Here is a 15016-nt window from a genome sequence, read left to right as displayed (position 1 = left end):
AGTCAGAAACCAAAACTAATTACAGATCTATGCACAGGAATGGCAGATCTATCAAATCTGAGGAGTGTGTGTCCAACTCCGCTCTCAAATCTGATAATCTAAGGCTCTCAACAGCCAGATTTATCAATTTTGCACATAAAAAATTAAATTTTTTAATTTTAAAGGAGGTGCTTATAGCTCAAAACCCTTCATGCATCACCAATAAAAATCGTATTATAAGCCTGGGATCAAATTAAGTTGGGCTCTTCAGAAAACACGGATCGGGAGTTGGCTGGTCCAACTGAAAACTTCCCCGAACGCCCGATGATCTAAAAAATCAAGATTCTCCTGCGAAACTCAATCCAGCCATCAAAATAGAGCGACAAATGATAATAAAATTTAGATAAATAGAGATACCTGTTATTACATTCAAAATATAAATTATCATTTAAACCCCAGCAACTGAACAAGATACTTGTACTCAAATCACTCTTCAAAAGCTATTATCAATGGCTAAAAAAAATATTGTGCATGAAAAACGACACATCTTACAGTATTTCCATGAAGAGTAACACCGGCGAATATTAACCCCAAAGTCTTTCTTTATTATTCAAGGAAAGATTATACGAGAGCTTTTAGCTTAAGCACACGACTCAAAGATCGAATGAATTGACTCACAAATGACTTCCTATTTAAAGATAAATCTTCCAACGGCTAGTTCGAGTGATCCTCGTCAAAGCAATCTCGACCGTTGATGAGGATCAAAATTTCTTTTAATCTCATCTGTTGAAATTTTAAATTCTTGAGGAAATTTGAATTTTTCAATTAAATGCATTTTAATTAATTAAAATATTAAATTTTTGAATTAATTTCCTCAAAATTTGAAGTAATTTCCTCAAAATTTTGACTTTGGCTAACCCCGGGGACCAAAAGCTTAAAATTAGCAAAATAATTAATTTACCTTAGTCCCGGGACCTTTTAATTTCAATTTTTAAGGACCGACGAATTTTTCCTTTGGAAAATTTAAATTTAACTAGGACCTAGAATTAATTAAATTTCTGGCTTAGGATTTTAATTAGTTTTTTCCAAAAAATTTAATTAATTAACCTATCAGGGGATAAATTATTTTTTCCAACTCTCATGACACTTTACATCATAATTTTCATATTTTTTACATCATAAGGGGGAAAACCCATTTGTAAAAGACCCTCACAGACTAACCATTTCTGCAACACAAATATAGTCCAGCAGACCAAGCAATTTGTAATAAAATAACCTAACCAAATAGTTAGGATTATTCCCAAATCACTTTTACATTGACTCGATCTAGAACACTAGGACTCGCCTAAGATCCCAGTGACAAAGTCCATTCCGACTTTGGGGTAAGTCTGAAGGAAAATTCTGTTGACCATCTGAGAATAGATCGGTGAGACAAAAAACCTCCTGGAATGTAGATTGTCACCAGAAAAGTAGGTTTACCTAGGCAATTACATACACGACACGGATTTGCTGAGATTATTTACATTATACACATGCAGAAAGGGTTTACATAACATCTTGGAAGTGAAATTGATGATGATAGTTGTACGGCACGAACACATCGATCAAGCGCTATCCCTTTTGCGAAAAAAGGGGTGTACTGCTATAGGTCATTGACACGTAGTGGTCAACAGGTCCTGCGGCAAATCGTTCCACCTAGCGGCAAATACCAGAGTCATTGATTCAATTTCCATTTTTTTAACCCAACCAAATCAACAAGGAGACAATAACAATTCGTGACAGTATAATCTAAATCTTTCCTATTGTCATTTTCCATGGTTCCACTTTTAGTGTTCGTCACTGAATTGTATTCTCTTTCTCCAATTCCTACGTGGAAGTCCATTTCCTCTTTTTCTAACTTGAATAATATTCTCTTACTCTCTTCAACTGAAAAATGTTTTGGAAAAAGTTCAGGGAGCACACTTTCCAGTGCAACACCCAGGGTAAAAGTTGAACCTTCATCTTTTGGAATTTCTACAGCCTTGTTGATATAAGTTACCTCATCCCAACATTCCACTGGAAATGCAACAGCAAGATCATCTCGAGCTTCTTTTAGATGATGTAAATACAACTGAAGTGGGAACTTTCCAGTTCTATTTGTTTCAAGACTATCACTTTCACCATGGTTCCGCCGATTTGATAACCCTTTACCAAGATTTGTTCTAGAAGCACCATCCTCAACAACAGGTCCTAGCCTAAGTTGTGCAGAAATTTGATTATACCTTGTTGTCGCACAGATTGTCACGACAACGCTCAGACCGGGGGCTGTCACTCTGATCCCCGATCTCTTCGTTTAAGCCTGTCTCCCGCGGCTAAGGGGGGTAGACCCTATGAGGTGATGAAGACCCACTGTCGACTAGTTGGGTTGGGAGACACGAAGAAACAAGCACTAGATTGATTTTGCTGAATTAATAGACCAGTGCCTTGTGGAGTTAATGTTTAATCGTTTAATTATCAGACGCTGCAGAAATATAAACCATGTAGAGCAATCATTTATCATCAAAGCTTAACTTTAGCAATTAAAATTTTAAAAGGGAAATGCTTTAATCAACCACCAAAATGCTAACCAGAGATCACATTTATGCAGCTAATCTTCGAATGAACGTTTAAGCACGATAAACATTAATTCCCACGTCAAAAAAAATTTAGCCTTAGCATAAAAGATGATATTTAAGAAATTCTCTAGCCAAGACTGAAATTGGCAAAACGCTTCTCAAAAAATATTTTTTTGTATTTTTTTTTTAAATGAAAATGAAACTTTACATCTAAAAATGAAGCAAACCAAAAAAAAGAAATCTTTTTTTTTTCTTTTTTTCTTTTTTTTTATATATATTAATAAAATCTAAAAAAAAATATGAAACTATTGCAATAAATCTAACATTTAAACTAGAACTAAACAAAGAGAAAATAAAATAAACCTAAGTCGAATTCAAAAAAAAAAAACCCTTTCTAATGATGAACTACAACCTACGCAAATGAAATATCGTGACGTTGAATTTAAAACAATCAAAGTAAACCTACTGAAATGCTGAACGCTGCTATCTGAGTTAACAAAACAGAGAAATCGTAACCCTGATTCCAGCACAAAACGAAAAGAATGAAACGCGTAAAAAAAAGATATTTCGGCAAGAGCACAGTCGACGGTGGCAGACAGCAAATGTGAATTGATTTGAAACTCACCTGAGCGTTTCTGAATGGAACAATTTCGACTGGGATCGGATTTGCTACTTGGCGAAGAATGGTTCACTCCGGAAAACTTTCAAGCAATACGTTTCTTACCTGGCATCACACGCAGTCATGCCCACGCATAAAAAATTGAAAATCGATGCCTGAGATAACCTCACGCCACTTTTTGAAGCGTGCAGCCTCCAGCAACCAGACGGCGGAATTTGTTTGTTTGCTGCGGGTGAGTTCAGTCGAAGGCGTGCTTAATCGGTGGAGGACGCAACAGCGGATTGCAACTCCCTTTGATTGAAACTTGATCTGCTTGCAACTCCCTTGACTGCTTGCAACTCCCTTTGACAATGATAGTTGCAGAGAAGCGATGCACAGACGGAATGTTGAATCATGCGTAGCAGGAGTAAAAAATTGGGTAGCGTTGTCAGTAAGAAAAAGAAAAGGCTGCACGGATGGAGTAGATGGCCTGGCAATAATCTGGGAACTCCACAGAGCCTCCGCTTAAAGAAAAATTTCGAAATACTTTTCCTGGAAATGAAATCCCTGCAACCTGAAATGAAAAAATCACCCAAAAGAAATGATATGTGCATAAAATAAAAACTGAAAACCCTAAACCCAGCAAAAATTTACAGTATTTACAAACTGAAAGCTCTTCAGAAGCCAGATTTATCAATAATCACAGTAATATTATCAAAATTTAATTTTAATATAAAACGCTTCAGAAAACCCTGCATGCATTCATAAAAAAAAAATATTTCGAATGATAAGCCCGGGATCAAGAACCGGCTGGGCTCTTTCAGAAAACACAACCCGGGAGTTGGCTGGTTCAGCCGAGAACTTCCCCTAACGCCCGGTAATCTGAAAAAAGGATTTCCTGCACAGCTTAAAATCAACCATCAACATAGAAGGAGAAAACAATAGTGAAACCCCGATCAAATGGAGATACCTGCCAATATATTTCAGAATCTAAACTATCATTCAAACCTCAAAGATCAGACAAGATACCTGTGCCTAGATCAATCTTCATTAAGCTATCATTAATGGCTGAAAATAAAATTATGCAGAAAAAATAGAACAATCTTACAGCATTTTCCGAAGAGTAACACCAGCAAGATTTTTAACCCCAAAGTCTTCTTTATTGCACAAAAAAAATGAACTACAAGAGAGCTTCTTCAGCACAAGACTCACAGATCCAATGATCTCAAATGACCCCTAGCACCCTATTTAAAGGAAATGATCCCAACAGCTAGTTCGAGTGATCCATGTCGAAATGATCTCGACCGTCGATGAGGATCAAGACATCTCTTAATCTCATCCGTCGAATTTGTTAATTCATTAAAAAATGAAATTTTGCATGTATTTACTCAAAATATTATTATTTTATTATTTTTTAGGGTTTTTGCTTTATTTTATAATTTTTTTATTATTTTTTATTTTTATTATTATTTTTATTTTTTATTTTTTATTTATTATTTTATTTTTCAGTTATTTATTTATTTATTTTTAATTTTTTAATTCATTTTTAAATGGATCCTCGAACTTAGCCTTTGGAAAAATCACCTAGGACCTAGGACTTAGGACTTATGAGGGGATTAAAACATTTTCTAACCCTCAAGACACTTTAGATCATGACTTTTACAAATTTACATCTCAAGGGGGAAAACCCATTTGACATAGACCCTCATAAACCACCCAGTTCTGCGACACAACTATAATCTAGCAGATTAACACACTAGGATTCTCCTAAAATTCTAATGACAAAATCCATTCCGGTTTTGGGGTTAGGCTGAAGGAAAACTCTGCCGATCATGGATCGGTGAGATGAAAAACCTTCCGGAACGTAGATTATCACTTAGAAAATTAGGTCCACCTAGGCAATTTAAAGACATAACTCATATCTGCTAAGATTATTTACAAATTATACATGCAGACTGGGTTTACAACATAAATTGATCAAGCTGTCGATGACTGCAAAATGGCACGGACATGTCGATCGAGTGCTACCCTTTTTGCAAAGAAAAGGGGGTGTACTGCTATGGGTAGTTGATCGGTAGTGGTCAACATACCCATCCATGTCACCTTTTGCAACACACTGCCATAGCTCTATTTGATTTGGTTTCGACATGTTCATTACATTCCTTGTGCTTCCATTCATTATGAAGGATGCTTCTTTTAAAGAATTAATAAAACTCCATTTCACGTTGTCTTCACCCTCACATGGGCTTAATATATCTGTTGGAAACTCTCTAAAGTGAACTACTATATTCCATGGCCTTTCCATCTATGCACCAAGAAGATCAAAGAAGACTCCAGTTGGAATGTACCATTTCAAAGGTAAGCCTCTATAGTCAAACCATACTGTATCTGTTCCAGGAGGCAAGGAACTCTGAAAATGAGGTTTTATGACAGGAATAAGAAGAGGAAGGTATCCATTACGAGGAGCCAAGACCCGAAGAGGTGGGGGGGTAGGAACTGTTGTAACTTCGAAATCGTGCAAATGAACTTGCAGTGGAGTGTTGCCAATCCACACATATACTTGCAAGCAGACTGTTCCCTTGATGAAAGCACAAAACCGACCACTTACAGTACCAAGCTCTGAACTTGTCACACATGAAGAAATTTGAGAGGATAAACAAGTCATCAAACCATCTTCCACTACTCCTTCATCAGGCACATTAAGATCAATATCTAAATGTGGACGACTCTGAATGTCACTTACACCAACAGTCACACTGGTTGCAGTAATAATTGAACTGCCTTTACCCACCATCCTTGTTTTCTCGAAGGTATTTACATTCTCCACATCTTCAAGAGCCCGTTTTTTCTCAAGAGCTATTGATGGCAGTTTCTCATTAACAGCTTCTTTCAACAAGGATAAATCTGATATCATTTCATTGTCAATATCTATAGCAGCCTGCGCTTTCTCCAGAGCCACAGATGGTAGTTTTTCATTGACAACATCTTCTTCATTGTTATGATATTGTACATCTCCTTGTTTCTCAAGATTATCCTCATCCTGAACTATATCATCTTCATCGAAATCATTATCTTTATCATTTTCTGCAACATCTTCATTTCCATTATCATCATTCTGATCAAAATCTTCTTCTTCTGTTTCAACTTGTTTCATATTTTCATTGTCGCTATTATCTTCCTTATTATCGATTTCCTTTCGACATGCTTTAACTTTTGTAAATGATTTTTATAAATGCTAAAATGCTTCTTGAATTTTACTAAACTGCTCCATGAATTCAGGACATGAACGTGATGGCATATTGTGCGGCGAACAACGTTCAAAGACCCGCATGATTATATTTTGCGCCATGGCTCTGATACCACTAAAGCAACAAAACATGTAGCTTGTTGGCTTGAATGTAAAAATACACAAGAGGTATTTTGTAATAATAATTTATTATATATAAAAATGTATAAGTGATGTCGAATGTTACAATGAGGACCTACATATATACCTAAGCAGGTGTCCTTTCGTGACTAGGCATGTCTTTTAGACATGCCTTTTCACTTAACTAATGACTACTTAACATAATCATTACTTGATTATTTGGTATTTACATTTATTTATATTTATTTTATTTTATACAATTTATGTTCGTAACACAAAGTTGGAGGAGTGTAGCTGCAAGGCTACACAGATTCTAATTGGGTAGGGAGTGTCGTGTACAGAAAGTCCATGTTGTTTCAGTTTGGGATCAACCATGATCTCATGCTTCAGTAGAAAGCAACAGTAAGTGGCACTCAGTTCAGCAGTGGTAGAGTACATGGCAGCAAGTATGGCGAAATGTGAGGCAATATGGCTTTGCAAGATGCTTGTGGGATAATCTGATCTGCAAATGGGGCCAACAGTGATCCACTGTGATAATCAGAGTTGCATTAAGCTCTCTAAAATCTTGTGTTTCATGATCGGTCCAACATATTGAGATTAGATATCACTTCATCAGAGACAAGGTTCAGATGGGAGTTGTGAGATTGCAGTACATTTCTACAGAGAAACAAGTACTAAGATAAGAAGGGGGTGGTGGAGAATCCCTTCCTAGCAAGGAAGGATTGTTGATGTGAGTGGTAGCATCGAAAGGTCTTCTACATAGGCTTGGTGTCTTAGCATGTAGAAGACATTATTTGCCTCTTCTAGTGATTTATGTCTTCTTTCCTAAGTCTAACTTAGGAAAAGTAAAATAATTAAAGTAAATTAATTATTGTGGACTATTGAGTTATTTTCTAAGGATAAATAAGTTTATTATTTAAGTGACTTAGAAATAATCTCAATTGTTGATCTCCAAGATGGTTCTAGAAGGGAGATTGGGGTTAGGGATTTGGACTTAGTTAAGATTACAAAGGAAGCCTAGCGAGGAGGTGAAGACAACAACATGTAGAGCACAAGTTGTGTGGACGAGTCATCAATCCGATAAAGTGATTTTTTCCAAGTATGACTAGCTCAGTTGATCAATGCGTAGAGGAGAAGTTCGAGTGGGTTTGTGTGAATCCAGGAGGGTTGCGTAGAAGGAGATTGCAAGGCCAAGTTGTCAGAGGGAGATCGATTTATTCAAGAGGAGGTTGAGTTGCTAGAGGGCCTAGTTTTCCTCATTGCGCATCAGCGGCACGCAAGGAGGGTGCAGGTTAAGTTTCTAGCATAATTGTTGGGTTAAGTACTTCAAGGTGGTTTCATCCAGAAACTAATTTCTTTGAGGCCAAGTAATCTTGGGCTAAATTCATTCTAAGAGAGCCAAGTTACAGGTTCCAGATTTGTATTTTTCCTTGTATCTTTGTGGGTCAAAAAACCCAGATTTTCCATATAATAAAAGAATGGAAAGTTGTTGTGGGTGAATTATTTTTGCAATGTGTGATTGATCTCTCTGGTTTATTTCCGCTACATATATTTAATTCTAGAAGTTCAAAATACTAGTGATTTTATTTTTCGGTGATTCGGTAATTTTTTGGGTAAATAAATAATTTACTAGGGATAATTTAAATTGTCGTGAGAAAATAAATTTGGCTAGTATTAGAAAGTTTAACAAAAGCAAGATGGATATTGGCTCTTTCCCTATCAACTCCCATGGTTCTAGCTAGTTCATCACCAATATTTTGACATCACAACACCAATATCACAAAAAAAAATCGGAGTTGTTGCGCATCGCTTGCACACCTAGTTAATGTGGGAAAAATCCTCAACCCCACAAGGTCTGACTTGGTGGAAAACTAAGAGATGGGATTGTCACCTATTCCCAACTCTCTTCGCATTAAAGCTCTCTCCTAGTTAAAGCTAAGGGGGGTGGTCCATAAATTAAGGTTTGATGAAATGCGAGTGAAGTGTAAGTTTTCTAGGAGATTTAAGGTTAGTGGGACTACTTCAAAATATGAGCAAGCTTGAGCAATATAAAGATGTATCTTCAATGATAATCAATACAACATTCAAGAGATAAGCATGTAAACCAATGCCTTGTAAATTACTCAAATGAAATAAATATTTGCTCAATAGATATTCAATGTAAAATACAAGTAGTCCTGCAAAATAAAGCAATGTTAGATGAAGGGTAGAATATCCCTTGCAAAATACAAATTGTACTTGTAATTAAATGCTCAAGTAAAAGATGATATCATTCAATGATCATAAGCAATAAACATCAAGCACATATAATAGCAATATTGACAAGTAAATTAAAGATAGCAAGATAAAAGTTTACACCACTTGCAATATGCTACTTGAGAGAAAATAACTTGCAAACGAGATTCAATGGAGCAAAGTATTACTTGCAAAAGTAGATGTTGTACTTGCTAAATGAAATGCTCAACAAAAGATCATAACTTTTATAGATAATGAAACCATTCATCATGACAAGCACACAAGACAAATAAAACTTGCAAGTAAATTGGAAAGTGATCTAAGATAGTAGATTAGTATGATGTGAAAACTAGCTAAGGTGAGATGCAATTATCTTGGTGGATTTTAATCTATATGCCTATTCTAGGTGTGACCTTTCTTTCGACTGTTTTGAAACAAGTATTTTATGCAAGTTGTGGAAGGCCACCCAGGGAAAGACAGTTAGGGTTGTATTAACAATCCCTCCCCTAGGGTATCCAACACACCCGATGCATCCGGCATTATAGCAACTATGGGTCTAACAACTGCAAGGTCACCGTGTTAACCACATTAGAGGGTCTATGTCCCTCAAGTTGGTGAAAGAAGGGGGTCCCTAAAAGATGTCTTTCAACCAAGCTTATGCTTGGAGGTGAATTAATTAAAAATGCAAATTAGTGCTTAGAATGCCTAAATGAGATGCATGAGGTTACTTATCCAAATTGAAGTGTTGATAGCAATAAGTGAAATGCCCAAAATTAATTTGCACCAATGACTTCAAAATGGAAAAATAGTAGCTTAATGTTGTGAGCAAGTTAAGTGAAATGATACATGTAAGTTGCTTAAAAGTAACTTGCTCCAAAATGACGACAATGTAATGCTTCAAAGAATATCAACAATAACCAAGATAACATGTAGCATAAGTTGACCAAAAGATGAAGCATGTACTCAAATAATCATGAAACAATTCACCAAGTTGAATGTAAAGATGGATTAGTGAACCAAATCAAAGCTTGCCAAGAATGTAAAATGAGTTGCTCAAAAAGGTAAATTGCAATTTTGTAACTGAAAGCAACAATTAAACAAATGCAAGAGCTCAAGTGATGGAATAGCAAACTTGAAATGAAAAATGGTGTAGTGTTAATTCTCAAGAGTTACCACGTGTGAATTAAATTAATAAATTAATCATGCATGTAAGTAAACTAGATTGTGAAAGTCAAGAATAAGAACATGCAAATCAATCCACCCACTAGAGTCCTCCCTCTAAATGAGGAGGCAGGATACCAATGGATGAATCTCAAGTTCCCTCAAGCCAAAGAAATTTATTTTATTAGTGTTACAATGAGGAGAAGTTCTTTAAAAGGCTGCCCAAAAGAAATGAAGGAGAAGATTTACAACATAAGGACTATATAAGCTAGAGTCCCCTCCTTCGACAATGTGAAACTTGGCAACCACAATGGCCAATAGAACTTCCTCAAATCTGAAAATTACAAAGAGAAATCAGCCTCAAGAGCCCACGGCCTAGCCACTTTTGGTGCAGCCCTCAAGCAAACTTGGCCTTGAGAAAATAGGAGATCTTAAGTGCTCACGGCCTCCTTGAAATTTGATCCCAATGTATATCAAAGGCCTTGCAAACACTTGTTAGAAGTTTGAAGAAAACGCTCCTCAAAACCTATCACAAAATGAGTTAGCAAATACTTTCAACTATGGGCTGCAATACAAGAGGAATGTTAGTGGAGAGAGCATGCAAAGAAGACAAATTATAATACACACTAATATAAAAGAAACTAAACCAAGTGATGGGAGTGAAACCCCATACTTGCCTAGTCTAGAACATTGTTCTTAATTAGCTTATGTAATTTTTGTAAGCTCTAGATTTAAATCAAAGGAAGTAAGGAATTTAAATTTATAAGTGATTCAAGTAGAATATGGGAAAGAAAACTCCCCTCTTGCTTCTCTTTAGGTGAAAGTCATGAAGTTAAAATCGATGGGTCTAAGCAATCTTGAATCCGAGAGTGAATCAATCTATGTGAGACTTCTCCCATGACTAAAAGGATCCTACACACAAATTCAAAAATTTTCTACACACTTGGACACAAATATTAGCTTACAAAAGGAGTTAGAGCAACACAATGGATAAAATAAACTAACGATTCCTCCAAAAATCAATTAGCAATTTCATTCCTAGAATACTACTCTAAATCAAATGGAAATAGATCCACAACAAATGGCAATAGAAGCTAATACAAACCAAATGCATAAGAAATGGAAGCACAACAATATAACATGGAAAGAGATCACCTCAAGATAGCCAAGACAACACCAATGATACCCCAAAGTCTTTGTTTTATTAGAAAAATGCAAGTGTACAAATTGGCAGAGTTTCCTCAACCCCAATAGCTCATAACATGAATACAAAATAAGAGCACAAAGCTCCATTATATAGAGATATGGGATCAAATCCCAATGAGACATCCATGTGACAAGTGGTGTTGGAGAAGATCCCAAGAACAGAAGTCAAATTCCAAGTGGAGAGATGAGATGACATGTGTGCAGCTTCAACCAAATTGAACTCCTTGAGGTGGTCATCGAATTCTTCATCAAGCAAGTCAAATATCCATGTGTGAAGCAAAGAAATGTCAAATGTGCAACAAGAGGGAGTTAACTCCCAACCATCAAGCCAAGAAGTGACACCTCTCATTGATGTTCCCAATGTGCCATGCGTTGAGCTTCCATCATGAATTGTGTGGGCCTTCCTTGGAATCTGTGGGGCTTGGAGTGGAGCTCCTTGCCATGTGTAAGAGCTAAGTGAAATGGGAGTGGAGACAAATATCCACTAATTTCTCTATCAAATTTGTTGACCATCCATAAAAGATACTCCAACCAAATCGATGTGCCACATCACCAAATCGATTTCCTCATTTGTAGCTGGGAAATTTGATTTCCCCATGTGCTCATAGTCTCAAGTCATGTCTTGTGCCAAATCATCTTCCACTTGTCCTTTGACTCAACTCTTGACTTGAGATTATTTCCATGTCATTCTGTCACATGGAGTTATTTATTTTTATCCATTTAATATATTTTTGTGCTAATTTATTGCCACATTTTCCACTAAACTTAGGAAAAGTGGGTTTTGAGGGTCCATAACTTATTTTTTAACCCTCAAACCATGTCTTAATAGAAAGTTGGCGAGGAAAGGTGTATTTTTTAGCGCACACACCCCATACAACTTCTCTAGACTATACTTATAACAATTTACATTTAGATTTTATTAAAAATTTCGTCCTGCGAGAAATTTAAAAAATAAAAAAAAGACCCCTAGACCTAATCAAATTCTGCAAAATTTTATGAGTGATAGTATGGTAATATACAATGATGCTAGACACTATCACTCACCCAAAGCCTTGCCATCAAGCTGCAATCTGGCTTTGGGATTATGGTTTGAGGAAAAAACTCAATTAAGTATTAAATGCTAGAAAGTTCCTAATAATTAACCAAGTAATTGTGAAAATTCCTACACCAGAGTCCCCACTGCGGCAAACTGATGTTACTTCTCCTACTTGATTAAATCATGCCAGTTATTTATTGTATTCTACGATAAATATCTAAGCACATCTGCAGCCTTCACTTAATTTACATATATGTGGAAACAAAATATTGAGCAAGAAAGAAAAATACAACACATAGGACATGGTTATTTGTGGAAAAATAGTCCCCGGGAAAAACCCAATGCAAGAAAACCGGTGCAGCAACTCTCAAGGTTTATTATTATGCAGGAGAAATTCTGAGTACAATTCTAGGATGCTCAACTAGCAATCTGATACAGAGAGAATACTGAACAAAAGACTAGTGAAATGATCTCACCCTGTCACTGGAGAATCAGTGACTGATCCTGCTGCTCTGGAGGCTCTGCGTCACCCTTTGTGTGGTGTCTACGCAGAACTATGTCACCCTAGGTAGCTTTTGCGTCACCCCTCCTGGCTATTATGCTGCCTCTCCTCTGGATCTTTTGTTGGCTGAGAAATAGACTTTCTGCCTCCTAGACTCACACCCTGGCTTCCGGCAACTGAACTTTGACTTCCCTCAACAACAACTCGGCTTCCCCTCAAGGACTGCGCTACCTCTGCGTCAGCCTTCCTCTGGACGTCTTTTTGTTCTCCCTATGCCTGGTACTCTCTGGAATTTCCTTCTCCCGGATTCTCACTGCCCCTTTGTTGCAAGATCTCCTCAATCGATTTTCCTCCTGAGAACTCCTCACCTCAGAAAATCGATTTTCTCAATCTCTCTGTGTATTTTCCAAATGACCCTTAAGCCCCTTCTTATATCTTCCTGTTGGACAACCAACAGCCTAGATTAACTCATAATTAAAGGCTCGGATCATTTTGGCTTGATATGTGGCTTCTTCTAGAAATTTCACCCCTGATTAGTTTAATACCCATTAATATTTTAATTTTCCTAAGTTTAGACTTAGGAACCCAATTAAAAATATTAATTATTTTAATAAAATCACTTCTGGGTGGAATTTCCCAAAACGCTTTCTGGGTTCTTTGGAATACCTGTGCCCAAGCCTCCCTACAAAATTTGAGGCTTAGAGCACATCCGATGCTACCCCAAATCAACACTCCCTCTTAGCGAGGAATGTGCTCTAGCAATACACTGCCTCTCTGCATACTGCTCTAACTCTAAAGCATCGTCTCTGCACTGTTGATATCTGACGTACTGTCCACCAACCACTGCGTTGTCGCTGCCACTGTATTGTTGCCTTTGACATTGCCACTGCCAATGCAACATCTGTATTGTAGCTCCCTCTCAAATGCTGCATCTCCTATGCTGCTAGCACTGCCACTGCTAACACTGCATCTGTACTGCAACTCAATTGCTGAGAGAGGCAACTGAAAAAACACCCAACACTGGACAAGTATACAGTGGATACTCCTTGGTGCTGATATCCTGACTGCTGCTAGTCCCATTCTGCCTCTGAAACCACTGCGTTGTTGAAGCTCTACATTGTGCCTCCTTGCACTGTTGCCTCACTGCTTTGCGCTGCTCTGTCTTTGGCTCTTCTAGCCACTGCATCTGTGGAATCAACACTCCATGGCACCAACTAAAACTCCACCATCTCGCTACTACTGATCATGGGCTCCCGTAGCAAGGTGACGATCCAAGAGGTGGGCACCTCAAGGATGCTGCCCATCTGCAGTCCTCCTGACTACAACTCTATATCAGCCCACCTCCCTCCTGGAGGTATCTCGACTGTCATGGCAAACTCCTCCTCGTCGATCTTCACGGCTGCAACCTTGGGATCATGCTTCTCATCCTTGTCCTTTTTCTTCAAAGGACACTGGATGCATAGTGGCCCATCTCACCACAACTGAAGCACTTCACCTTAGAGAAGTCCTTCTTTCATCTTTGTTGCCCCTGATGTCCCTTTGATGCAAGGGTTGTGTTATCCTCTTCCTCCACTTTAGGCTTCGACCCACTACTGTTGCAGCTCCCGTCACGTTTGACCTTGAGCAAGTCTCTCCTCAGCTCTTCTTGTTTCAGAGCTACGCACATCTCGTCCCAATTTGGCAATGCTGCTTTGCCCAAGATACTCTAGACAAAAATTTGCCAATCATCTGAGACGGAATTTAGAGCCAGTCTCACTAACTCTGAATCCTGAGGTGTATGTCCCGCAGGTGATAGTTCATCATGGGTCTCCTTCAGTTTCGTGAGGCACGGACCCACACGTTCTCCCTTCTGCATCTGAGCAGATCTTAGCCTCTGCTCTAAGTACATCTTCCGCTGCTCGGAAGGTCCCTGATACAGTGTGGCCAAGGCATCCCACATCTCCTTAGCGGTTCCTTTTCTTGCAATGTGGCACACCATGTGATCCTTGACTCCATCCAGGATCATCCTCTTCGCCTTAGACATCTCAACTCTGTACTTCTTCAGTGGATCTGCATCCGTCGGGACAACTACCACACTATCAACATATGCCTTCAGGGCATGCTCATCTAAAAGGAAAGCCATCCTAGCCTTCCAGATGGCATAATTGGAAGCCTCGTCCAACCTATCCTGATCCCTCAAGCCACTGGTTGCCATCTCCTTCGAAAATTGTCGAACAGCTCCCTCTTTCTCCCTACTGCGTAGCTCCTAGGCTGACTTACACACTCCCTGATGGAGTCGGTAAGTTGTTTCTCCTCTACTGCTTAGCAATTGAGAAATGTTGATATCCTCGGCAAGAAA

General features: G+C 38.0%; 1 protein-coding gene and 1 pseudogene across 4 annotated transcripts in view; both read right to left on the bottom strand.

Annotated features, from left to right (window-relative positions):
- The window catches only part of LOC149172872 (mRNA export factor GLE1-like), a 404516-nt gene that overhangs the window by 185054 nt on the left and 204446 nt on the right, over positions 1 to 15016 (bottom strand). The window lies entirely within an intron of this gene.
- On the bottom strand, positions 1694 to 6502 carry LOC149172875 (uncharacterized; annotated as a pseudogene).

Source organism: Pinus tabuliformis, chromosome 4_2, assembly GCF_031772625.1.
Source record: "Pinus tabuliformis cultivar Carrire ecotype Pingquan chromosome 4_2, CPIR1, whole genome shotgun sequence".
Lineage (NCBI taxonomy): Eukaryota > Viridiplantae > Streptophyta > Pinopsida > Pinales > Pinaceae > Pinus > Pinus tabuliformis.
This window is presented reverse-complemented; position numbering and strand designations above follow the sequence as displayed.